This window comes from Rattus norvegicus, chromosome 11 (genome assembly GCF_021556685.1).
Source record: "Rattus norvegicus strain SHRSP/BbbUtx chromosome 11, alternate assembly SHRSP_T2T, whole genome shotgun sequence".
NCBI classification, from domain to species: domain Eukaryota; kingdom Metazoa; phylum Chordata; class Mammalia; order Rodentia; family Muridae; genus Rattus; species Rattus norvegicus.
The window spans coordinates 63,406,475-63,432,507 of record NC_141544.1 but is presented as its reverse complement, the minus strand read 5'-3'; the positions used below and the strand labels follow the sequence as shown (position 1 = coordinate 63,432,507).

General features: G+C 40.0%; 2 pseudogenes; both read right to left on the bottom strand.

The window, feature by feature from the left end:
- LOC148002585 (glyceraldehyde-3-phosphate dehydrogenase-like) overlaps positions 1-26,033 on the bottom strand; it is a 141,494-nt pseudogene that overhangs the window by 64,199 nt on the left and 51,262 nt on the right.
- Positions 15,022-15,201, bottom strand: LOC120095787 (U2 spliceosomal RNA; annotated as a pseudogene).

Sequence of the window (26,033 nt, the reverse complement as noted above, 5' to 3'; positions counted from 1 at the left end):
CTTTGCATCTTTCTGAATCGATGCAGGAAAGCAATCCCTAAGGGATGTGGCCACCTACAAGCTTTATGGGACCACGTGACAGCTCTGTTTTTCCTTCCATGTTCATTCCCTGATTATTCGCCTGAAATGATTATCTCCATATCAATGTCTGTTTCCTGGTGAATGGTTGTGAATGCATGTAGGTATCTCTATGTGTAGATATCTATCTAGCTGGTTTTCTATCAGCCTAAGAAAGGTTAAAAATTTTTTTCTTTTCTTTTTTTTTTTTTTTTCGGGGCTGGGGATTGAACCCAGGACCTTGCGGTTCCTAGGCAAGCACTCTACCACTGAGCCAAATCCCCAACCCCAAGCTTAAAATTTTAAATGTAAGTAAAAATTAATTAATTTAAGAGAGCATGAAAATAATGTGCATCGTGTACATTTATAAAATATTTAATATGTGAAATGTTTTCATGTGTGTGTGTGTGAGTGTGTGTATGTGTATGTGTTTGAGTGTATGTATGTGTGTGAGTGTGTGTATGTGTATGTGTTTGAGTGTATGTATGTGTGTGAGGGTGAGTGTATATGTGTGTGTGAGTGTGTGTGTGAGTGTGTGTGTGAGTGTGTGTTTGAGTGTGTGTTTGAGTGTGTGTGTGTTTGAGTGTGTGTGTGAGTGTGTGTTTGAGTGTGTGTGTGAGTGTGTGTGTGAGTGTGTGTGCTAGTGAGTTCCCAATTACCTTCTCTAGTTCTCTATAAGATTAGTAGCCTCATTAAAAGTGAAAATGTACACAGGTGATTAGGTAACTATAGGCATCAATAGTTACATTGGAACTTGACCAAGTATTTCACGATATGAGCTAAGCTAATTGGTTTCACAGAAACACTCACTAATGGAGGCCAGTTTGAGAGAAGTCTTGAGAGTATCAGGAAGAATTTCACCAAGGAAACAGATCATTAATGTGAGGGAGACCCTTGGTAGCAACTATTAAAAACAGGGTATAGGCAGAAATTTTGGTACTTCAGCCAAAACTGATTCTTGTTAATGATTAGCAGGAAAGTCACTCACATTTCAAAAGAGATGCTCCTGGTTTTGGCTCTGTCTGTTATTTATCCACTATTTTATACAAGGTTCATAAGAATACGGCATCTTATTCCTACCAATAATGGACTGCTATCACCTTATGGACTAAAATTATTACTTTCATAAATCCTGTCACCCCTTTTGTCACATCCTGACCCCTGCTTATGGCTCTTGCCTCATTCCTTGGCTTCTTTCTGTCATACCTTGTCACCCAACCCACAAACCATGCCTGTGATTCCTCAGGCAGAATTCTCTGTGCTGTTTGTTCAGGAGAAATCAAATGGTTAAGAGTGGAGTTTGCCTGTCTGCTCCCCAACCCATGCAGCTGCTCCCAGTGTGGCCTGTAGTGAGGTATTTTCTCTTTGTGCCTCAGTTTCCTGATTAGTCAACTGAGATCATTACAGGCATTTAATTTAACATGCTTCCAGAAATGAGTATTTAATGCAGAGTGAATCATAGTTTCTAAACATTCTCTGGGGCTGTAGTATACATTTAAGGGCTCTTCTGTCACATTTTGCATTTATTCCTATACTAATAAGCATATTTAGTTTGTATTTAAACATTCCTGATTCTACCTTATACATATGTAGGATATGGCGTAGTCATTTGATAGAGTACTTGAAAATGCAGAATACTCTATAACTTTTGGGAAGTTAGAGAAGATTTTGTATAAATTGTTTCTGTGTCCTAGAGACAGCATGGGTATCTGACAGTATGCCTCTCAATTATGTGTCAAATACCAGGGCATGGGAACTTGTTTCTTTGAAAAAAAACAAAACAAAACAAAAATACAAATAAAATTAAGAAAAACAAGCAAACATACGTAGCCAGAGACATGGTAGAGTGTTGCTGTAAAATTAAAATAAAAAACTGTCTTTTACCCTACACTAGATCTGACACTGTAGTGTATCAAGATATCTGGTAGATATCGTCATCTCAGTCAGCAAAGTGTTTCACCCGCTCTGCTCCATCCCATATCACACTGCCAATGGCTACTCTCTGAGCCTGGAAACAATCTCTCTACCTGTCAAGTTCCAAAGGCACGTTTCCACCATGCCAGACATACACATTTCAATTTCGTGGCGGGCTAGCACGTCTAGCCATCATACACTCTCTTGAACTTAAATCGCCACATTAACAATAACCTCTGATCCAACTGATAATATATAATTTGCTCATCTAGGCATACAAAGCCCTGTACACATCCATCCCTTAAGAATATCCATAACAACCTGTAAATGTGCAGAGAGAAATCATAACATCTGCCTCCATGTTCTCTCGACTGCTCCTCTTTTCTCTCTTCTTTTGGTCCTGTCTCCTCCCTGTCTCTAAAACTTTTCTCCTTCCCATCCTTCCTTCTCGTCCAATTTTAGGTCTCATTCTATCCTATACCAGCCTTCAACTGTATAATGACTTCATCCTACAGTAAAGTAAGTAACATCAATTGTGGTGCCTTCAAGAGGACCTGAGTTTGGATCTTATCACCAATGCAAAGAATCAGGTATAAAATAGTGCATACACCTGTTAACTCCATCTGTATGAATTGTTTGGACAGAAGTGTCACTGGGGTTTGTTGGCTACTAATCAAGCTTCAGGTACAATGGGAGACCTTGTCTCAAAGGAGCAGGGTATGGAATGATAGAGCAGGATACCAGATATCCTCTGGAATTTTATGGTAATTATTTCTAGTCAGAAATGCCAATCACCTTGCAGTTTTTTATGGTGGCTGTCACCTGCAGGGAAGGGGCTCCATGTTCTCAGTCTCCTATGTGTTGTCCATGACTCTAGAAGGATGAGAAAGGCTTTAAAATGCAGATAAGTGATTTCATAAGAATTAATGACACCCTTTGCTCCATTAACGAACTCTTCATTGTGTATCTTAGATTTTCTGAGGACTAGTTATTTGCTGTAATACACACCATAATGTGCGGAGGGCTAATTTCCGTTATCTGATTAACTGGTTACCAGTTGCTTCCCCAGGCATGTTGGTTTTTCTTTTCTACATATTCAGACTAAGATCTTTAGAGACTCCTCCTACTATAAGCCAGGTGCCACGGCCACGATGGAATTATTCATTCAAGAATTGTATTTGCATCTCACTACTTGACAGTTGTGAACAGCAACAAAACAAATAAAGAGGAGACAATTTACAAGGCATTTTTCCTCTTTTGATACTTGATTTGGTGTCACACATTGACTTCAAAGCCCTCAGTCTGAGGCACAGAATTCCCAAACACTCACTGTGTTTGTTTTCCTCAGCTCTTCTTGAGCTTTCCCCAACTTCCTACAGACACAGAACTGCATACAGTTTCGTTGCAAATAAATATTTATTGCAGTAATCCACTAGGGAAAATGTTAAGCAGCTGACAAAACATGCATCAGTTAAGCAAATGACCACCCACATTTAAATATGTACTTATGTATAAATGTGTATAAAATAAAGTCTACGATCTGACACGGTGTTTTTCTGCTCACTCAACAAATCAGTTGATATGTGTTGTGTGGTCACCTCGATTTTTCCTGCTAACTAGGCCAGGGTCTTATTATTCTGCCTGTGTTACTGCAATAGTTTATCAGACCCACTTGCCTACAGTTCTAACTCTCTTCGGTTAAGCATGGCCAATTGAATTCCTCACTTTCATCTCAGTCATTTCCTTGTTTAAAAACACTGACAGTGCTGATGCCATTTTATTCTTCGGAGAAACAAAGACCTGCAGCCCACATAAAACCAATGACAGTTCTATCAAGTGAAATGTGGGCAGACATGACATGCTCCTCCTCACACCTGGACCACAACCTCCTGTATGAAAAAGCACCAGGAACATCTGAAAATGATAAGTAACACTTACTTAGTGTATGTGATGTCCTAGGTACTATGATTATAAATTGTAAAAGAAGAGAGAAAAGCATCCTTTTCTCTTCTTTCACCTCCTCACTCAAACTGATGGGTGTGATTGAAGATGGGAGCAGCAAGGAAGTGAAACCAATAGAAACTCTGCTTAGCTTCACATCACAGGACTTCCTGCTCCTCTACTCCACTCATGCAGTGGGACTCAACATAGGAACGAAAACTCTCCTGTGAATACTGGGAGAATGTGGTGATATTTGCTAAAACGATTAACCCAATTGTTTCAATTAACCAGAATACCTAAATAAGCTTGCAAAGAGCGAGAGAGAGAGTCACAAGCCCAAGAGGCAGTGGCTCAGTGGTTGAGGACCTGTGTTGCTCTTCCAGAGGTCACTTTCTAGCACCCACATCAGACATCTCACAACGGTCTGTAAGTCTAGCTCCAGGGGATCCTAAAACATGGACCTTGATTGTGTCCCCCTATCTGTGACATACTCGTACAATCACACATAATGTGTACTTTATGATAAAAATAAATCTTAAAAAAATGGGATGAGACCCTTGATAGGTTATACTATCCCAAGTAGTTAGCCCTGAACACATATCCATGTGAGTAAGACTAACGGACTCAGTAGGTTGCATTTAAATGTGCGTGTAATATATAAGCATATAAGACATATATAAATGTGTGTATAAAATAGTACTTAAAGAAGAGACTAGAAATGCAAAGCATGTGGACAGGCACAGGAAGAATTTGAGTGGGGAGAAAGGGTTGGAAATGGTGTAAGTATCCATGAATAAATTCTTGAAAAATGTTAATTTTTAGTAATTATAATGTTGATACAAACCATTATTAACCAATACATTTGTGGGGGCAACATGTAGATATTACACTCTTGGTGTATAATTTTTGTTAGTTTTATGGTTAGTTTATTTAATCTAGTGATATTTTTATAACACTGTAAATAAATAGTTCTTACTTTTGCCTTGGAAGATTTGAAAATGGTGTCTCAGTAATGGTTTATTCATTTTACATACAACACCTACCATCTATGACAACTTAGGTACTCTAGTTATAAAATAGAAGACATAAATGACATTTTAATAAAGAAGATTAATATATATGTATCATAATCTCACAATTTCACCAATGGTACATTTGAAATTTATTTATTTATTTATTTATTTATTTATTTATTTATTTATTTATTTATTTTACATTTAGGTGACAACCTCAGGAACAGTGTCATTGCCCCAATTTCCCAAAGGATCAGAGTCTCATATTCTATTAAGGCATGAACATGAATTGTTCTGTTGATGCTAGTGGAATAGTTTACTTTTACTTTTCCCTGTTATTGGTTTAGAAGGAAAGCTTCTATGTTACTGAATGCTAAGTAATGTAGAAAATCAGCATAGAACTTCCTTTGCTAGCATCATTACTTTAAGAACTCCTTGTATAGCCAGAATAATATGATGGCAATATCATTGTATCTCTGATATCTCCAGAAATTGAATTTTAAAAATCTGGATAAGTAGGTCAGAGATAAGTGAAGCAGACTATAGTGTGTGTGTGTGTGTGTGTGTGTGTGTGTGTGTGTGTGTGTATAAGATATATGTTTCTGAATGTTTGCCTGTGATAGTGTAAGAGTGCAGGTGCTCATGCCACCATGGGATGCTAGTAGAAGGCAGAGGTCCACCTTACATGTTGGTTCTCACTGTTTTTCTCTACTAGGCTAGTTGTCCCTCAGTCTTTAGGAGAGTCTCTTGACTTTGTGTCTTATCTCAGCATTGAAACACTAGAACTGCTGATGAGAACCACCATGCCTAGCTTTATTCAGGGCAGAGGATTCAAACTCAGATCTTTATGCTTACCAAACAGGTACTTTAACCATTGAGATATTTCCCCAGCCCCCAAAACAATATCTTTTTACGTGGTTTGCTCGCTCAACTAATTAGTGTTGCAATCCCACACCATCACACTTTACAGCAATCTGTCTCCCTCTGTCCACTAAGCTCTCTTTTTAACTGGTATTGGCCAATCCATCAGTTTCCCGGTTCAAAGATGCAAAGGAATTTCGATGTTTCATTTCAGATTTCTGCTTTGCTCCTTCCCCGCACCAATGATTCTCTCTTCTCATTCTATATAACTCAGAAACAAGAATTTGGGACTGACTCAGAGTTTATGTAAAACCAAAACCCTGGCTCCCAAGTCATCACTTCCGTCAGAACAACTGTTAAGCTCTTTGTCATAGCGTCTTTTCATAACCTTTCTGAGGTATGGAGAGACAGCATCACTGGAGATTGAGGCACATATAGGAAGTTCACGAGGGTGGAAAGGCAGTGAGGAAGCCTGGTGACTCACTGCTGAGGCTGACTCTAGAGTCAAGTCTGAAAGCTACAAGCACAAGCAGCTTTCCTGAGTTTAATGACAACATTTATTGGATTCCATTAGCTCTTTGTCTTCCGTACTTGCTGGAAAGGACCATGTGCCTTTGAATCTCCACACAAATTCAATTAATACAGCAAATGTGATTAACAAAGCGAATTCATGAAACGACACATAACTTGACGATTACTTTGGAAATGTAGGTTAAACCAGTTGATGTGTAGATATGATTGCTGTATAGTATAGATCCTAATTTATAAAATAAGAAAAAGGAAAGAATCAATAATGCGAACTAGGGCAGAAGGACAGAGAAGAGTGGGTAAAAGTCAATCAGTAAATAAAGAGGAAGGAAGAATTGGGAAACGGAGTGGGGGAATTGGATTTATACTGAGGAAAAAGCAGGCGCCATGGAAGACATTAAAATGCTACGGGAATCAGCCAGTAAACAATCAAGACTGTAGCCAATTGGCTTGCTGCTCCAGTAACAGGATGCTGTAAGGGTGTAGCACAGTAAACCACCGAGTCTCTCAGAGGGAAGCTGCTCTTTCGATAAGGAAGCACCGTTATTACATATTATTATTTTCCTTTCATGTTGGGCGGATGTTCCAGTGACAGTTGGAGACTCCTGTCAGCCAAATCGCTCCCATATGTTACATAATGCTGCTGCCGATTAAAATCCTGCAGAAGATTCGGCCGTATCTGGGACAATAGCAGTCTGAATTCAATTTATCAGTCTTCTGGGGAAGCAAAGATAATCAAATTTCCCCCTTCAGCAAGTTTGGGACCAAGCCATTCGCTGAGATGACAGTGGATGTGAGTTGCACACTTTTAGTCTGTACACCTGCTGCCTGTCGATCACACAGTTCTGATGCTTTGTGAGGGTTTTCTTCCCCTTCCTATTCACGTCTCTAGGACCTGCCATTGAAAGCCGTTTGCACTTTTTACAGAAGCTAGTTATAAGAACATGCATTAAAAATTATGGAGATCTGTAGGGAGATAAAGTTCTGGGTGAAGTAAGGAAACACACAGTCTTTAATCAGAAATCTGGATTTCAATGTATTTTTAAATTTTCAGTATATGGCTCAGATATGTTATTTAAGCCCTTGGAGTCATCGTCGTCGTCGTCTTCTTCTCCTTCTCCTTCTCCTTCTCCTTCTCCTTCTTCTTCTTCTTCATTATTATTATTATTATTATTATTATTATTATTATTGTTATTATTATTTTCATTGGTAAAATGAATAATGATATCAACATCAGAGAAGTACCTGTGGATTAAATTATACAGTATATGTTTGGCTCTGAATTCTGAAAAAAATCAAGGTAGTGAGAATTGAAAGAAATTTTTGGCAAAACCACATTATTCAAATCTCTGCCCTGGGATTTGATTTGATTTTTATCATGCCTTCTGGCAACCTGAGGAAATGCCCCTAAGCCAAACTGGTCTCCTTCGGAGAGCCTGTCGGAAATCCTAGCTATCAAAACAGGAAACTGTTTGAATGACTGGTTTGTACTGACCTACAACTGATGATAGGTCTCCTTGCGGGTACTCAGAAGTCTTAAAATGGTCCTTTCTGCCCCTTTGAGATTCATGTGTCATCTGCAGTATAGAAGGGACTTATCCAAGGATCTGAAGGTTATTTATATGAAATGTAATTTTTAGTAGGACAGAGTCCTGTCACTAGACTTCCAACTTCTAGAATAACCCCCTAGGCATCCATAGTTAATTGCACTTAGAGCTGGCAACTTGGCAGTTTTTCACAGAACTCTAGGCTGCCCAGCCTCCTCTGTGCTAATCAGAATGAGGCTCAGCTCCTTCTCCTACTGTACTGCTAGGAGCTAATGAAGAAAATATATGCTTTGAGTACTTTGGTGTCTACAGTTTGCTATTGTCAATTGTAAAGATTATTTATGTGGCAACTCTTCCCTTACCCCGTGCCAGATCTCTTTTTCCTGTGTGCATGTGCACACTTGTGTGTTTGTGTGCACGTGGCTGGAGGAGACGATTAGGAGGATTCATGTCAGGAAAGGTCATGAGAAGGAATTTGAAAAGTGGGAAAAAATAGATTCTTTTTTGACCCTTGTTATGGAGAAAGTCGGAAGACTTGTTTCTGCTTGTGAATCTGAAAGAGCAGAGGTGGGACTTAAATATTGCTCCCATTATTTTAGATTAAACAAAACAAAACATAAACAAATGGAAGATGAAATTAGAGTTCTGTTTCTGTCTCTCCCGTTGTGACACTGAAGAAATACAAGGTGTGGTGACATCAATATTGAGTTATCCTACAGAACAGAGTTCACTCCTGAGCATTTGAAATGTGGCTAATAGCTTCCAAGGAAATGACTGCTTTAAGATAATTTGAGTGGATTCAGATATTCAAAAGGACACAGGACTATATTTTTGAACACAAAACCTCAAAATTATATCAAACCTCTTTTTGGCTCTTCCCTCAGACAGGTTCTCATGATAGTGAATGGAAGCTTCTCACTTATTTGGGTACTTAGACATTATCTAGAGAAGCATAGAGACCTTGTCTTCAGCAGCATCAGTCACTGCAAACCAAAGGTCCCAATTGGCCTTGCTTAGTAGCTCATATCAAGGAAGAAGATGAACACTGATGAACCAGTTATGTGGAAATTAAAATAGAAGTTGATTGTGTGGGAAATGGCTGTTAAATAAAAATCATATAATGTCAGGAGTAAGTCTGGTGTTACTATGTATTCAAATGATAATTATTGACGCCCCAGAGTTGGTTGCAGTCTGGGTGAGCACATTTTCATGTGCACCAAATGATGTTGTATAAACTTTGCTTGCCAATCTTCTCTAACAGGTTAAATAAAAATGTCTGAAAGCCAAGTTATTTGGGAGAATAGAGGTAGGAAGGGCTCCAGGTATAGGGCTGGGAATCACAGGTAGTGACCATGAGAGAGAAGAGAGGAGAGAGAAAGAGGAGGAAGATGGAGAGAAAAAGAGGTCTCCATTAGATGGGATTGTACAGGAGCAGGGAGAGAAGCGCATCCTGAGTATAGACTGGTGGAGCAGAAATAACCTGGGCAAGACTCAAAAAGCAAGTAACTTGGGGAGCACAGCTGAGAAATAGCCTGTCTAGTATAAAAATAGTTTAGGGGTTATCACCCAATCATTGTGCTAAAACCAATTAAGTAAATCAATAAGATTGACTTGATTGGAGGGGGGGGTGGGCTGGCTGGGTTATAATAAGAATTAATAGAGTTATTAGATATTGTACAACAACAATTTGAGGCCATTATTTTAGACCCAGCTTCTGAGTTAGCCCCCTGGAAAACATGTTACACATCCACAAAGAGCCACTCGCACTTAAGCTCCACAGGATCAGCTAAACAAACTAAGTTGCCATTTGTCCTTCTAGGAAATCAGGAGAGAGATAAAAACAACAAAGAACCTAATGGGCCAATTTTTATCACTATCACGATGAAGATATTTCTTTTTTTTTAACTTCTTTTTATTCTTTTTTTTTTAATTAACTTGAGTATTTATTTACATTTCGAATGTTATTCCCTTTCCCGGTTTCCGGGCAAACATCCCCCTAACCCCTCCCCCTCCCCCTCTATCTGGGTGTTCCCCTCCCCATCCTGCCCTCATTACCGCCCTCCCCCCAACAACTACGTTCACTCGGGGTTCAGTCTTGGCAGGACCAAGGGCTTCCCCTTCCACTGGTGCTCTTACTAGGCTATTCATTGCTACCTATGAGGTTGGAGCCCAGGGTCAGTCCACGTATAGTCTTTGGGTAGTGGCTTAGTCCCTGGAAGCTCTGGTTGGTTGGCATTGTTGTGATGAAGATATTTCTAAATAGTAAGTTATTCATTTATCATTACTTATTGTTCAGCCTTATGCAAGCCAAGAGAATTTGACATGACCAGTTCATTTATAGGCTCTTGCTTCAAGTTCCTTCTTTCCTTGGCTGGAAACCTCTCCCTCCTGCTCTGAGCCTTAGAACACTTACTCTGTTTTTAGGAACCTTACATTGCTCACTTCTCCAATAAAATCAAAGCCAGATCTTGGATTATTTTCTTTCTTTCCTTCCTTCTTTCTTTCTTTCTTTCTTTCTTTCTTTCTTCCCCCCCCCTCTCTCTCTCTCTCTCTCTCTCTCTCTCTCTCTCTCTCTCTCTCTCTTTCTTGTAATTTTGCCTTCTGGCTGTTCCAAAGGAGTAATATGTCAAGGGGCAGATAGACATGCATACCCCTTGGTGAATAATTGGAATCCTGTTCCTACAGCACAGATGATTTGTCACCTGAAGTCCTAGTAGGACACTAGCAGTAACCAAGAAGGTAAATAAGACTGTCCTCACAGCATAGGTTACTACAGCACCGAGACATAGGGAAGAGTGAGCAAGTCAGAGGAGAGTCTGAAAGCATGGTCAATAGTGCATGTTACATGATTGATACAGCTTATATTTACTTTCATGAGAGCACAACACACAATAGGAGCATTACAAAAAGTGTAGGAGGCTGAGGAAGAAAAGGAACAAGTAGAAGTGGGAGCTAAACACAGGAACCGATACTGTACTGTGTAGACAACAAACTCTGCATTCAGAATCTGTTTCCTAAAGCTGAGGAATTATTTGGATTGTGCATGTAAGACCTTGGAATTATTTTTTAGTACAACGTAGTTGTCCTCTAACACACCAGAAGAGGGCATCAGATCCCATTACATATGGTTGTGAGCCACCATCTGGTTGCTGGGGATTGAACTCAGGACTCTTGGAAGAACAGTCAGTGCTCTTAACAGCTGAGCCATCTCTCCAGCCCCTAAACTTTGAATTTTTAAGCTATCATTTTGCATGTTCATGACCATGTGAGTGCTCATACATCCACACAGACACACACACACACACACACACACACACACATATATATATATGCTTACAAACATGTATATGTGTGTTCATGTGCATAGTCATAAATCTTTTAATTAAGATACAATTTTTATAAACATTAATGATATTGATGGTGTGAAGAGACATGATGGACCTAGGGTATCTTTTAGAACCGTAAAATTGCATTATCTGAAACTTTTGTAGTTAGGTAAACTCGTTATCATGAATTTTAGAAATTTATAAGGAACTCTATGGATCTAGATTAATACTGAGCTACTATAAAGCAACACAGAATGCCAACTGTGGAATACATTAATGGCTTCAGACCAGCTTTGTGTATCAGGGTTCTCCAACCTCACATTTTTCGTACTGCTTATCACCTCATTTCCATACATTGCCACAGTCTAATAGTTTAAAAAAGCTTAATTTTGAGCATGGGCAGGGACCTCAATTTTTAAGATGTGCTTTTCAAATCAGCTGTTTTCATGGGCTAAGGCCACAAAGGTCATCTTTCCTAAAAATCCTAATTCCATAACATTTCAAGTTCTGCCAGCATTTCAGCCTCATGTGTCCATTAATTGACCTTAATCCTTGCTTATTAGATGATTACATATTCTTTGAAAATTGTGATAGAATGTTTAAAGGCTGCTGTTTTGGGAGTGGGTGGGTGGGGCAGAGGAGAGGAGAAGTATAGTAAAAAGACTAGCTTAAAATGTGACCTTGGGACTATACATGGACTGACCCTGGACTCTGACCTCATAGGTAGCAATGAATATTCTAGTAAGATCACCAGTGGAAGGGGAAGCCCTTGGTCCTGCTAAGACTGAACCCCCAGTGAACTAGACTGTTGGGGGGAGGGCGGCAACGGGGGGGAGGATGGGGAGGGGAACACCCATAAAGAAGGGGAGGGGGAGGGATTACGGGGATGTTTGCCCGGAAACCGGGAAAGGGAATAACATTCGAAATGTAAATAAGAAACACTCAAGTTAATAAAAAAAAAGGGGGGGTTGGGGATTTAGCTCAATGGTAGAGCGCTTGCCTAGGAAGCGCAAGGTCCTGGGTTCGGTCCTCAGCTCCGAAAAAAAAAAAGAACCAAAAAAAATGTGACCTTGGTGTGACACAACCCCAAATCTTTATTGACAGTAAAGAAGACCATAAATATAATAAGAGGGCAAAGCGTTGTCTAATGCGAGCTGACCTTGGTTACTGAACATTGGGTAATATGATCAAAAGTTGTGGGTGGGTAGGATATTCAAGCACCTTTTCAATGAATTAGCGATCCAGAGCTTATCAGTTGCAATCCAATGGCCCCAACTTCTCCTCTTACAGAAAAGTATCAAGATTACAAGTAGACAAATTGTGGTGTGACTGGCAAGGTTGGTGTGTATCCTTCTAGTGGTCTGTCTTAGTATGACTTAGGTAGACCTTACTATGCTCTTTTGGTAACTCTAGTAGAAATAGTCGCTAATGGAAGCTGAGTGATTAAAAGACCAGAAGAGATGGTAGGTTATCACCTAAAGGTTGTTTGGACCAATAATTCTGATGAGCAACCTGTATCTGTTAACAAGCCTAAAACCTCAAGGGCAACCATTTTGTATCTGTAGGCTACTGGGATTATGACTGCCGCGTGCTGTTTGTTTCAATATTTGAGGGCTGCTGCAGTATAAGAATCAACTCTTCTGCCAGGAGGCACATCATGGATTCAAAAAGGATTTTGGTTTCCCTGTTTAGAGCATTCCCCACTTTCCTCAGATACAAACCTCAAACTGAGGGAAGTGGTTTTCATCCTCTCCATTTCATTAGTCTAAAACCGTGAAGAGAAATTTAAAATTGTAAACTTGCTGTGAACATCTTAGGGGATCAAACACGTCTAAGGCAGAATTTACAGCATGGAGCGCTAGGACAAGCCAGATTCTTAGATCGAGGTTCCTTTTCTTAGATTTGTTTGCTAAGGGAAAACTACAGCAATTGCCATGACTTCTGAAAACCTGAGCTCAGCATTTGAGAGCATTTAGTATTTAGCCAAGTGGCAGAGCAGCAAACTCATTTTGAGTAAGATATTTAGAGAAGTAAGTAGTGCCATATGTCATCAGCTGGCGACATTTAACTTGCAAATCACATGTTGGGGAGAGCTGGCTGGAAGCAGATGGCTTAACTCTTCAAGGCTACAGACCCCTAACTATCCTTTCCCATTTTGGTCTTAAAAAGAACTAATTATAAACTTTTTTCCATCATGGTCAAAGTAATTATAAACAAGTGTTTTATCTCACAGGAGACTGATCTGTGTTTAATCAGCCTATTGTCCCCAATCCCTTTGTTTTCAAGTATTCAAGAAACCCTTTCACAGATAGTTTATTCAAACTAGATATTCCTAATTTTTAATCTTAAATCTCATGAGATTATTTTTAGGTCAAATATAAGCTATTCATTTATCAATATGGACAGTGGTTCTCAACCTTCCTAGTGCTGTGAACCCTTTACTACAGTTCCTCATGTTGTGTTGACCCCAAATGATAAAACTATTGTGTTGCTACCTCTTCATAACTGTAATTTTGTTACTGTTATGAGTCAGGATGTAAATATCTATGTTTTCTGATGGTCTTAGGAAGCTCCTGTGAAAGGGTCATTCTATGATCCTGAAAGAGCGTACCCCCAAACGGGGAGCCGCGTCTCTTGCTCCAATCGTGAGGTGGGGTGCCCCCAGGAATCACGAGTAGCTGGTCTTGATGTAACAGCAAGAGGTAGCTTTATTAACGAGATCCTTATTAGCGGGATCCCGGGTCGATACGTATCTCACACAGGAGACAGAGGAATCAACCCCGAGCTTCCAAACTCGGGGGTTTATATAGGGGAGGTTAGGGGCATTCGCGCAGTTACACATGATTGGTCATTTCAAATGGTGCACAGTTTCTTTCAGCTCGAAATTACATCAGCAAGGAGTACGTGCTATCTAGCAGCTCAGCAGTGCAGGTAGGGTGGCTCATCTCACTCAGGGGGATGACTCACTTCTGCGGAGTGAAGGAAGGGGAGGGGGTGGCTACGGATGGTCAGTGTTCTTGGGGATGGTAGCTGGTCCGGCAAGTCCTATCTCTGGGTCTCCCTCAGGCACGTCCGGCCCTGCACATCCGGACTCTGACAATGAGTAACCTTTTTAAAACTCTAGTTCTACATTTGAGTAACCTTTTAAAAACTCTAGTTCTACAATCCACAGATTGAGAACCCCTGATTTAGGACACAAATTATCCCAAATAACATAACTGTTAACATGCAATTGCACTACTAACCTGATTTCACTACTTTTACTAAATAATTACCACTGTGAACAGGATCTTATCATATCTAATTTCAAAGTCTCTATCATATGGCAGCACAATTAATGTCAGAGCATAGACATGCATTTTCTCAATTTGTCTGCCATTCCGCAGGAGTATACTAAGGCTGATGTTACTACTCCATCTCTCTGTATGTGCTTGAAAGGAAGTCATCCATGCACGCGAAAGATCCAGAATATTTTGATGGATAAAAGATAAGTTATGTGCTCAATGCTTGGAGTAGCTTTGATGATTTGTCTCAAAAAACTTTGCCATCATTACATTGGTTCTCTTTCATTCAAAAATTTGTATCGCAAATTAATAAATTATAATTTTGTATATTTACAAGAAGAATTCAGTGATAAGTCTGATGTAGTGGTTCATGCCTGTAGTCCTAACATGCAGGAGGCTGAGGCAGAGGATCACCTTTTTGAGAGTCTAGGATACATGGAAAGACTCTGACTCAAGAAACTTAAAACAAACCCAAATCTAACTCAAAAGAACTAAAATCCAACCAACGAACCAACCAACCAAACAAGCAAACCAAAAACCAGATATTAGGATATTTTATGACATGTGGAATGATTAATTCAAGTTAAATACCATGTGCCTCACTTCTCATATTTATATATTTGTAGTGAGGACATTTGAATGTAGAAAATTCAAAAAACGTAGCTGCTCCCTATAAAGCTGATAAGAACAGATACTACACTTGATCTTAGCCAAAAGGCCGAGAAGCGATGCTCCCTATAAAACAATAGTTCTCTGCTTTATATAGAACTATCTTCCCAACATGCAAAAGAGCTGCATGTTTTAATGGCTTCAAAAACCTTCAGAAAGAAAAATTGTTATCTTCCGGCTTGTAGCTGGGACATAAAACGCTGAAAAGAGTGTCATTCCTTTCCTCTCAATAAAGAGATGGAGAATCTGCCAATTACCAGTTGTCCTTGGACTCTTCAGAACTGAGACATCCAACTAAATTAAATTATATAAAATGATGTTCACATGAAAAGAGAGCAGATGAGCATATTTTTCCTGATCTTGATGCCAGTCTCACTAAAATCTCAACAGAAGAATCCAAATGAAGGTGCTTTGAGAAGGTGCTAAATGCTGGATTTGGTTCTTACATGGGTGTGCAGACAGCAGCTGCACTCTGTCCACAGACCTCACTGGATGCTTCCAAGGCAGCTCAAGAGAAAGATAGGATTGGATTGTTTGTATGGGCTGGGCAGTGATGGGCATAGTAGAAGAAGAAAGCAGAAAGCCTCATCTATTACCGTCTCCTTTGTCTTCTCCATAAAGTAAACTAGTTAAGCATCTGTAGGAAGGACACTGTCAAGCATAGAAGTAAAGAAAACAATCTTCTGCCTATGGAGGAGAGAGAGAATGCATGTTGAGGCCAGAGCATCGGGAACACAGCATAATTACCGCAAAGTCTATGTCCCATGAACTGAAGCCACAGTGCCCACCTCCAGCTGAGGTCACCCACAGCTGAGGTCGCACCCACAACTACAATAGCCTTTCTGTCATCCTTTTCCCAACCTGTCCTACTAGGCTGGCAAATAACCTGTGGGAGTTGACAGACTCATAAGAATTGAAGAAGGGGCAGTAGAGAGGGAGTGTTTTCCTTAGGCAAAAAACGCAGCATGAAAGTGAACAATATTGACCAAAAAAAAGTCATCTGAAGCATTGTGCCCCACATACCACCCCAGACAGCAACAGAGGGATGCCAGAAGGCACCCGCAGCACGCAAAGGGAGATGTGAGATCAGCATAAATCTTCAGAGCAGGAAGGGAAAAGCTGTGTATAGTTACCCAGCCTATACACAAGCTTCATTAATATTGTTCTCATCCTCAGAAGATCTGCAAGCTTTGTATAAAATACAGACAGAGAAGAATAAAGCCAATAGTAAAATATCAATACTATGAAGAATAAAAATAGTGAAGAGAATTGGTAGCCCTTCTGAAATGGATGCTGGGATTCTATTAGAAAGGGATCTTAAGGTACCCCAAGCATCTGAGCAAGACTGGAGGAAAATCTGGATTACACGACTGAACAATGAAAACGGTGGTGACGGGACCATAGTCAAACCCAGGTCCCCTGGTTTGTTACGCAAACCGTCTACCCACTGAACCATAGCACCAAACTCCTGATCTTCTTGCAGGGATAACAGGCCTCTGTGCCACTGCCCTGGTTTGGGTGGTGCAGAGAAAGCAACAAGGTTCTTTGGTATGCTAGTCTGGCACCTTACCCACTGAGTTTCCCTACATTGTCTAGAATAGTAGCTTTTCTTATTGTGCTTTTCAATGAATTCCTATTTAGCCTTTTATTCTCTGTGGCATAATCAAATACAGCACAGTGAAATCCAGCAGGAGCTGACCTACATTTTAAGATAGCCCTCCTCTTTGGAATTGAGAATTTTTACATCCTAGATATATTCACAGCTTCAAATTTTGTGTGTCATTTGTCATATCAGAGACAAAGGACAGCAATAGCCTGTGGTGTCATCCTAGGAAGATGTGAACAGATCTGACTACATCAGAGAAGACACCGATGACAGACTAAAGACAGCATTCCATCCAGTAACAGATTGGAAAAATAATTCCTCTACAATATTTTCTTGGTGACTCGGGTCACCAAGTCACTGGGGTGACTGTCAGGAGTGTGGGTGAATGGTTACATACATGGGTGACTCAAAGGCAGCAAACAACCTCACAGGAAAGCCCCCCTCCTCACAAATAATGACTCATGCATGCTTAGTCCTAGGAGTTCAGTGCCCAACTGTCAGGTAGCTCTACTGGAGAGTGTTTTCTTCCTAGCAACTGTTCACAGCTTTCATAAACACACAAAGGAGCCCTAGGAACCTTGTAACTTTCTCAGCTTCACAAATGCCCTAAGTTCCATTAGCTCTCTAAGTCTTAGGTGCCTCTCTCCAGCAGGGAATTGCTTCCATTTGGAGGAAATAGCTACCGGATAGAGCCAACAGTGAGAATATTCTAACTTTCTGGTGCCTATGGCTCAGATCAAAACATCCAGAAAACCAAGGTCTGTCTTCGCACATAAAGGGTGTGTGTGACTCACTATTTCACTTCCCTGCTCTTCCTATCCCAGGAATGGCCTTCAGAGATCAAATGACCAACATGTCTGTGTGCCAGTATCCCAGTGATGTGGGTACAACCATCCTTAAATCATGGGACACTTTATTTACCTTGGGCTTCCTCCTGATTTTCTAGTTGTTGCTTAAGAGCATTACTGGTTTTTACAAGTAGCTCTGTGTTAGCTGCATTCATGATGATCCAATTTGCCACATCCAGAACCACAGGGATCCTTTGCTTTGTGCTTTATCTCCATTTCCTTTAAGAATGTAGGCTGAGGGCTGCTCTCTTCTTGGGGGTTGGGGGCGGTGTGGACAGGGGAGTGGATCTGGGGGAGAGGAAAACTGGAAGGAGTAAAGGAGGGGAAGATGCAGTAGGGGTATACTGTGTGAGGGAAGGACGAATGAAACAGAATGTATGCTGAGTGAAATATTTTTTGGATGATTTTCTAATAAATTTCTAAAGCTTTGTAAAGTACATGGCACCTGGTAGGGACTAACAATATGAAGTAAACAGCTCAATTCAAAACAATGAAAGCACGATTTAAAGATTTTGTTTTCTCTCCAGATGCCGACTGACATGTGTTATAATTTTTACGTCAGCCCACGTATCGGTTGGTAAATATTTGTCAGTAAAAGCTTTGCTGAGTTTCAGTGGGTGTGTTTTTTTTAAAAGTACAGGTACGTTTTCAGCTCCAGATAGAAGTAAATGCATTTGTGCTCCTCGTGTTTGAAAACAGTTAAAATAAGGATATAGACTATTTGTAAGAGCAGGCTTTCTCTTTCTCTTGTACAGCACTGTAATGCTTGCACATTCTTCCTGTGATCAGAAAAGAGTGCTCATTTTATAACATGCTATAAACTCAGCCTTTATAGGAAGTCTCCTGAGTCCTTTACCTGGTGACTTAGCTCTACTCTGTCTCCTCAGCTCTGGATAGATTTGTTCTTCTACCATAGAAATTTTGACGTTGCCTGTAGCTGCTTGTTTGCAGGCCTGGGTTCCTTACCTGACTGATGAGCTCATTTCATCATCAACACTGAATTCTTTGTACTTAGCATATGAACAGGAAGACAGAGGCAGCTCAGAATATTGTGTTCAGATGCTATATTAAGCCTACCTACTGTAAAAGGGTATGTATTCAAGAATGATACCACATTAAACTCTTGGAACTTTAGTTAGCAATTTTCTGAGCATACACGCTATTAGAACAACAGAAAGCCTCACCCATAGACACTGAAAACTATTCTGTTATTCTTACACACTTTGAAATCCTCAGAATCAGCCTTAGCTTCCAGAGATGTCACCAACAGGTCAACATCTTCCTTTTCCTAAAGCTTCTCTGGCTATTCTTAGGTCCCATGCATCTGTTTTTTAACCTCATCTCTGCAGTTATGACAGAAATGCTCAATGGCTGGGCTAACAGCCATTTGTCAGTTCATCAATGCCCCAAACATGCTATGACATACAACTTTACTATCATCCTTACTTCTTTACCTTTGCTTTCCTGGTAGAACATTATCTTGGTGAGTTGATAACCCTCATGATGGAGTAGGAAAAAAATGTATTGCAATGCTAACTCCAGGTGTTTGTTCTTTATAGTCGTGTGACCTGGAGTAAGAGATCCTCTCTCCAGATGCTGTACAGTCATGTGTAAAATTGAAGATTTAAATAATGCCTTTCTTGCATGGTTTGTGTTGGAATAAGGTGTCTATTTTTGCTTGCTAGCATTTGTCAATGTGACACAAACAAGAGTCATGTTGGAAGAGGGAACCTTAACTGAGAAAATGCTTCCATCAAATTGACCTGTAGGCAAATCTCTGGGGTATCTTCTTGATAAGGGATTGATGTGGGAGGGTCAAAACTGTTGTGGCTGGGGTTACCTCTGGGCACATAGTTCTGGGTTGGATATAAAAGCAGGTGGAACAAGCCATGGGGAACAAGCTTATAAAAAGCAATCCTCCATGGCTTCTGCATCAGTCCCTGCCTCTAGGTTCCTGACTTACGTTCCTGACCTGCCTTCCGTCAGTTCTGGAGTCTAACCTGAGATGAGTGAAATAAAACCTTTTTTTTTTCCAATTTGCTTTTGGTCATGGGTTTCCCATAGTGATAGAAAAGTAACCAAGAAAATACTGTATACAAATCGCAACAGTACTGGATGACAAATGTCATAAATAACAGTTGTTACTATTAGTTTTAACATTATTTCAGATCATGTAATAGCATTCCTTGCCCCTAGTACTTCTTCAAAGGAAACAAAATTTATACTTCTGTATCCTGCAGAGAAATCGGTGGTGGGCTAAGGTGAAAGCTTTTTCTTTCTATGCTTATTCTCGGCCATGATTGAGGGAGAGGTAATTTATTAGCAACATTTTATTCCTAATATGTGCAGCTTGACTTCTTCCCACATTTGAGATCAGGTTTGTGCACTGGGCATATGATTTTCTCATTGTGCTCTTCAACCTACTTCTATGCATAAGACGTGCAGTAGCCTGACCATGTTAATATTTAATTCAGGATGAGGTATAAACAATAAGCTACCATAAGCTTTATGAGTATTGCGATCATTTTTGTCTCCATGCCTTTCGTTCTTATCTATCTGTTAAACAAAAAGATAAAAAGGGCTTTTTATTTGTTCTCCAACTCCTCCAATTTTTTTTATTTTCTGAATCACTAGTGTGTCTCTCAGCCATGTTAACTTCAGTTATCACCGTGAAATTCTTTTATATTTTAAGGCTCAGATATTTTTCTCCATATGTTGGCTTCTTCCTTTGCAGTCCATGGCCATTGTCCATGCTGGACAACTTCCACAAGTGCTTTTGGCTCTGTCCCCATAACAGCTGCCAGGTTGATATGAAATATCATGCTGCCCAAGACAAACCTCAGGGTTCACGGCTGCCACTTTTAGTGTTGCCATGACAGCCATAGATGATCAGAAACAAGGATGATGCCTTCTTTAAGAAGTGCCATCTTAAAGCTTGAAGGGGCTCGAGACCCCATATGTACAACAATGCCAACCAACCAGAGCTTCCAGGGACTAAGCCACCACCCAAAGACTATACATGGACTGACCCTGGGCTCCAACCTCATAGGTAGCAATGAATAGCCTAGTAAGAGCACCAGTGGAAGGGGGAAGCCCTGGGTCCTGCCAAGACTGAACCCCCAATGAACGTGATTGTTGGGGGGAGGGCGGCAGTGGGGGGAGGATGGGGAGGGGAACACCCATAAGGAAGGGGAGGGGGAGGGGTTAGGGGGATGTTGGCCTGTAAACCGGGAAAGGGAATAACAATCGAAATGTAAATAAGAAATACTCAAGTTAATAAAAAAAAAAAAGTGGGGCTGGAGAGTTGGCTCAGCGGTTAAGAGCACTGACTGCTCTTCCAAAGGTCCTGAGTTCAATTCCCAGCAACCACATGGTGGCTCACAACCATCTATAATGAGATCTGGGGTCATCTTCTGGCCTGCAGGCACACATGCAGACAGAAAGCTGTATGGATGTACATAATAAATAAACAAATATTTAAAAAAAACAAAAAAAAGTGCCATCTTTCAGTTCTGAGACTGTGATTGGAAATGGTGAGCTCTACTCTGCTACAGATGGGAGACACCTCTGTAAATATTCAGGGCGTTCTATGTCTCACCTACCCATGTCACAGGAATGCTCATTTCTATCTCCATGTAGCTTTCCCCCTATTGGAGTTCCTTCTTGAGAGCAGTGCTGTTACAGTGTATTCACAATCCTCTTCTTGAGTGAAATAACCTTCAACTCTAGGTTGAACTGACAGCTGTTGAAAAAAGACCTTGGTCAGGGATGGTGAAACTGAGAGGAAAAACATATTGTCAGCCATGAAGGAATTTACTGGCTCATGTTTTGTCCAAACAGCTGGAATGTTTTCAGTTTTGAACTTGGCAGACATCACATTAAATGTGCTTTGCCAAAAACTATGGCTCATTTGCCTCGTCGTTCCTCACTATCAGTTTGAAAAGAAGGAAGGGTCAAGTGGAAAACTAAAATAGGGTCAATGTAGAGTTGAACATCTAGGATTACTTAGCATCAACAGGAAGTGTTCTGGGGAGATTTTTGTGGCTAGCTTTTTAGGTATGTAGGATGAATGTGTACATGCGTGCGTGCGTGTGTGTGTGTGTGTGCATGTGTGTGTGCATGTGCGTGTGCCTATGTGTGTGCGTGTTAAACCAGCCGTAAGTTTTAACTGTAGGAATTCATGAATTCAATAATTTACGATAGCTCAGTAACCCCCAATGAGATTTCTGGTTGAGTGACATCAATCTGCACATGCAGCTTTATAACTCTGCTATGTTATTTATGTTCTCTTCTTGGATTTCATATCAAACAACAAATATTCTTTTAAAATTGCATTGTTCTGTTTCATTTAAAAAATGAGCAGTTGTTATGTTTTGAACTAAGAATACCTATTTTTCCTGGCAGTAGTGCATTTTATTGAAACTGGACCTGATGTGTGTGTCATTCTGGTAGTCTATTTCATTAAACTGACTTCCTGTGCCTTTCCACTCCACGTCCCTTTGCATTTTACCACTGGTGGAAGAAGGGTCAATATGTAGACTACATGCACTTTTCTGGTTTCAAATTTCTGGGTGCATAGCTTCCTAGAATATGAACCGCCTATTCTGTTGGTATAAAAGGAAGGTTGCCACTCTACGAGTGTAACACTCCAGTCTTTCACCTGAGGTATCAGTTTATCACTTCCTCCCTGCTTCTTCTTATTGTTCCTCTATGGGAGCCTATGATTTTGCTTCAATGTGATTTGGGGAGCATATTATGAACTTTAGTATCCATGAGAATGATTTCAGTGTACTTGTAGCTGATTTAACTTTTAAAATTACTCCCCCTTCCTTGCCAGATAGTTGTGAATGGACTGCAAACATTCCTTATGAAGTCTTTGAGCAAAGTGTACAGGGTTTGATTTACCACCTAGTTAGAAGTTCGAGGGAGCGGTAGCAACGTATTTATCAAATTTCCAGTGACCAGTGTCGTCAGAGGCAGAGGAAAGAGGCCAGTCTTCTGCATGACTTCCTCGCTATGACAGTGCTCTTGTCCTATTGTCATCATCATAGGTCTAGATTGTTGCATTCTCACCAGTGTGCGTGGGTGGTGACCTACGCAGGACAGCAGATTGCCACACCACCATATTTAGACTCAGGCTACTCCTTCAGTTGTTCCTATTACCTGAGAGAGTCTTCAACTTCTGGATGTCCACATACGCATTATGTTTAAAGCTAGGCACTGTCTGTATTAGGCTGGTCCATGACCAATATGGAGCTCCAACTGTCATTTACACTACAGGAATATATATATATATATATATATATATATATATATATATATATATATTATAGGCTGGAATTTAAAGTAGCATTCTGGTGTCTTTTTTTTTTTAACTTGTCTTATCTCATCTGCTCCCTCTCCTCTACTCAATACAAAGGAATGATTCCACTTTATTTTCATTTGTAATTGATCTACAAAATACATCCTAATACCTTTATTTCATAGATGAGGAAACTGAGGCAGCAGTACAACACAAAGTCAACACAATAGCTCCAGACCTGTGTAGTGTTTCTTTTCATCAATAGACTTCATGCTTGAATTGGATAAAAATAAAGTTATTCATTGTCTAGGGTATGACAGTCCACCAATGTATCTATCATACAATCCTATAATATGGCTCACTGGATTATAAGAAAATAATGATGTTTGGATTTTTAGGACTCCAGAGTAAATGATCATTTTGCTAAATATAACTCTATATAGTTTAGAGGCCAAAAGGAGCTTATGAAGATACGTATTTAAAGTAGTAACCATTTCCCATTTTATAAAAGCATCCATAACAAAGGCAGCTGCAGAAAGGAGAATAATCTGAGGCTCTGAAAGGTTCGGCTGTGCGCTGACATTTTATTTTCTTTTCTTTTCATTCTGCATCACCAAATGCCTGACTTAAGGGGGAAAGTCAAAAAAAGATGGAAAGCACCAGAACTTTATATCCCTGACAGAAACCCCATTGTGTTAAGCAGAGTGGATTGAATAAATAACTTTGTATATTCAGCACCTCAATTATTAACCAAATCCACAAAAACCTAGTCTGTCAAATGAACCACTTGCTGTGGCTCTGGAGTGTATGTATATTTAGATATCTGTTTTCCTTTTTCTTTTTTTTTTCCTCTTTTCCTTTTTGCTTTTATAGAACATTAGTAAAGCAACATCAATGGTTGCTGTCAGTGTTTGAATAATGTGCACATGTGTACATTTTAATTATTTATATTAATTATATTCCTCACTCAGCATGTCAAACAAGTTATTGAAATTATAATCAAGACATTGCTACAATTGCATCAGGTAGACTGTGGTTGTTAGCCCCGAATGATTGAGAGGTGTTAAGGTATGTTATAAAGTTTTGTTTTTCTCCTTGATTTATAAGCCCATCTTTTGTTCTTTTATTTTTCTCTTAAAGGCGTGTTAGGTTGTGGCACGAAGACGCTTTTGCTGTGGTGGTTGTAAGCTAGATGCTGTTTTCAGTCACACTACCTGGCTTTTCATGGAATCCAGATTCACTGCAAATGGAGACTGATGCTTTCCCTTTTTGTTTCCACGTCTGGCTTCCCTGACGCATGTGGAAGAGCAAAGGACTAGGCTTCAGGAAAGACTGACTTTGGTCTTGCAAATACCATGATGGTAAGATGTAAGACTCACAGTAGGCTCTTTGGAGAGATGAATTCAGTGGAGACAATAAAACCTCTGATAAGACTCTCCTAATGGCAGAGTTGTCTCAGCACCTGCTATGACTGACAGCCCAAATGAAGGTCCTTTGCGAGTTCTCGGGTACATGTGCAAGGTGGTGCTTTGAATGAAAATGGCCTCCAAAGGCTCATAGGGAGTGGCATTATTAGGCCTCCTTGTATTAGGTATGGGCTTATTAGAAGAAGCATGTCACTAGGGGGTGAGCTTTTAGGTTTCTGAAGCTCTACTGTCTCAGTCTCTTTCTGCTGCCTACTGATGTAGGTGTAGAATTCTCAGCTCCCTCTCCAGCATCCTCTCTGCCTGCATGCTGCCATGCTCACTGCCATAATGAGGAAGGAATAAATCTCTGAACTGTAAACCAGCCCCAATTAAATGTTTCCCTTAATAAGAATTTCCTTGACATGGTGGGTGGCTCTTTACGGATGCTGCCTAAGACATGCAATCACGAGCTTTCTGAAAAGAAATGTCGTGACCATTTGATTCACTGGCTGGAGTCAAGTGAACTGTTGATTTTTGTCTACACATTGGAAGGACATCCAGTTGCCCTATCCATGCTGAGCTCAGCATGTAATCTAGTAGCCACAGGCATGGTACACTAAGCCAATTTGGGTCACTATGCCCTGTCTCTGAGGCAATTGCAAGAGTTCCATCTGGACAGAGATAAAACAAATTATCGTTAGCTTGATTTTCATATTTTTTTAAAAAGCCTTCTATAGATAGAGACAGTTGATATTGGCTTTTAAGAGACACATCTGGTATGTTTTGGGCTCAAAGCCAGATATTTCTGCTGTTGAGTGTTTGTATCATTTTGCAGGCTTTGGTATTTTGAAATTACTATGTATCAGATAAAACTGACTTTCCAAAAGTTTGAGGAAGAATCTTTTGCTGAAATGCAGCTTGGTATTTTCAGTCCAGTGTTGCAGATGACATCATAAGGAAGGAACGGTGAAGTAGCTAATTCAAGGATGCTCGTTCGCTCTTAAACAGAGCCCTATCATGACTCAACTTTCCATCACCTACCCTTTCCTTCACTGAACAATGACTTCAAGGATCCTGAAGGCATTCCAAAGTAAACTGTTATGCTATTCCACTTAAAACAGATGTAAGGGGCGTTTAGTTATGTATTGTCACTCCTAATTTTAACTTGGCACAAGGCTGCCCAGAATAAAAGCTAAATATGTCCGTGTCCCTTTCAGTTATGTGCAACTGAAATAAACTTTCATGCTGCTATGGAGAAGACATAATGTGTACACCATGATCACAGGGAAGGCAAAACCTACCATTTCCTCTTCCTCATTCATACCACTGTCTATGATGTCATGGTTTATTTTGGACATGTGAGTATGGAATAGAAGACAGAAGATGTAAACCCTGATACAGTAGAATCTTTTCACCAACTCTAGTGTTTTTCTTATTTAGACTTTTACACATGACAGAAGCAATCATGTATATACTGCTTTTAATACCTGAAATTTATTTAGCTCCTGGTTAATAGCCACTGAGCATACAGTGCTGTTTAATCTTTTGCACATTTTATCCTGCAAATTAATATGTTATAACTACCAAATTTACATACAATAAATGTGCACTATATATCTGTGTAAATGTCTGGTGGCCATGGTATCAAGACATATATTGCAGGAGATGGCATTCTTTTCATTAAAATCCTTATTATAACCTATACCTCCTGACCCTTCACCTGCAAATAGT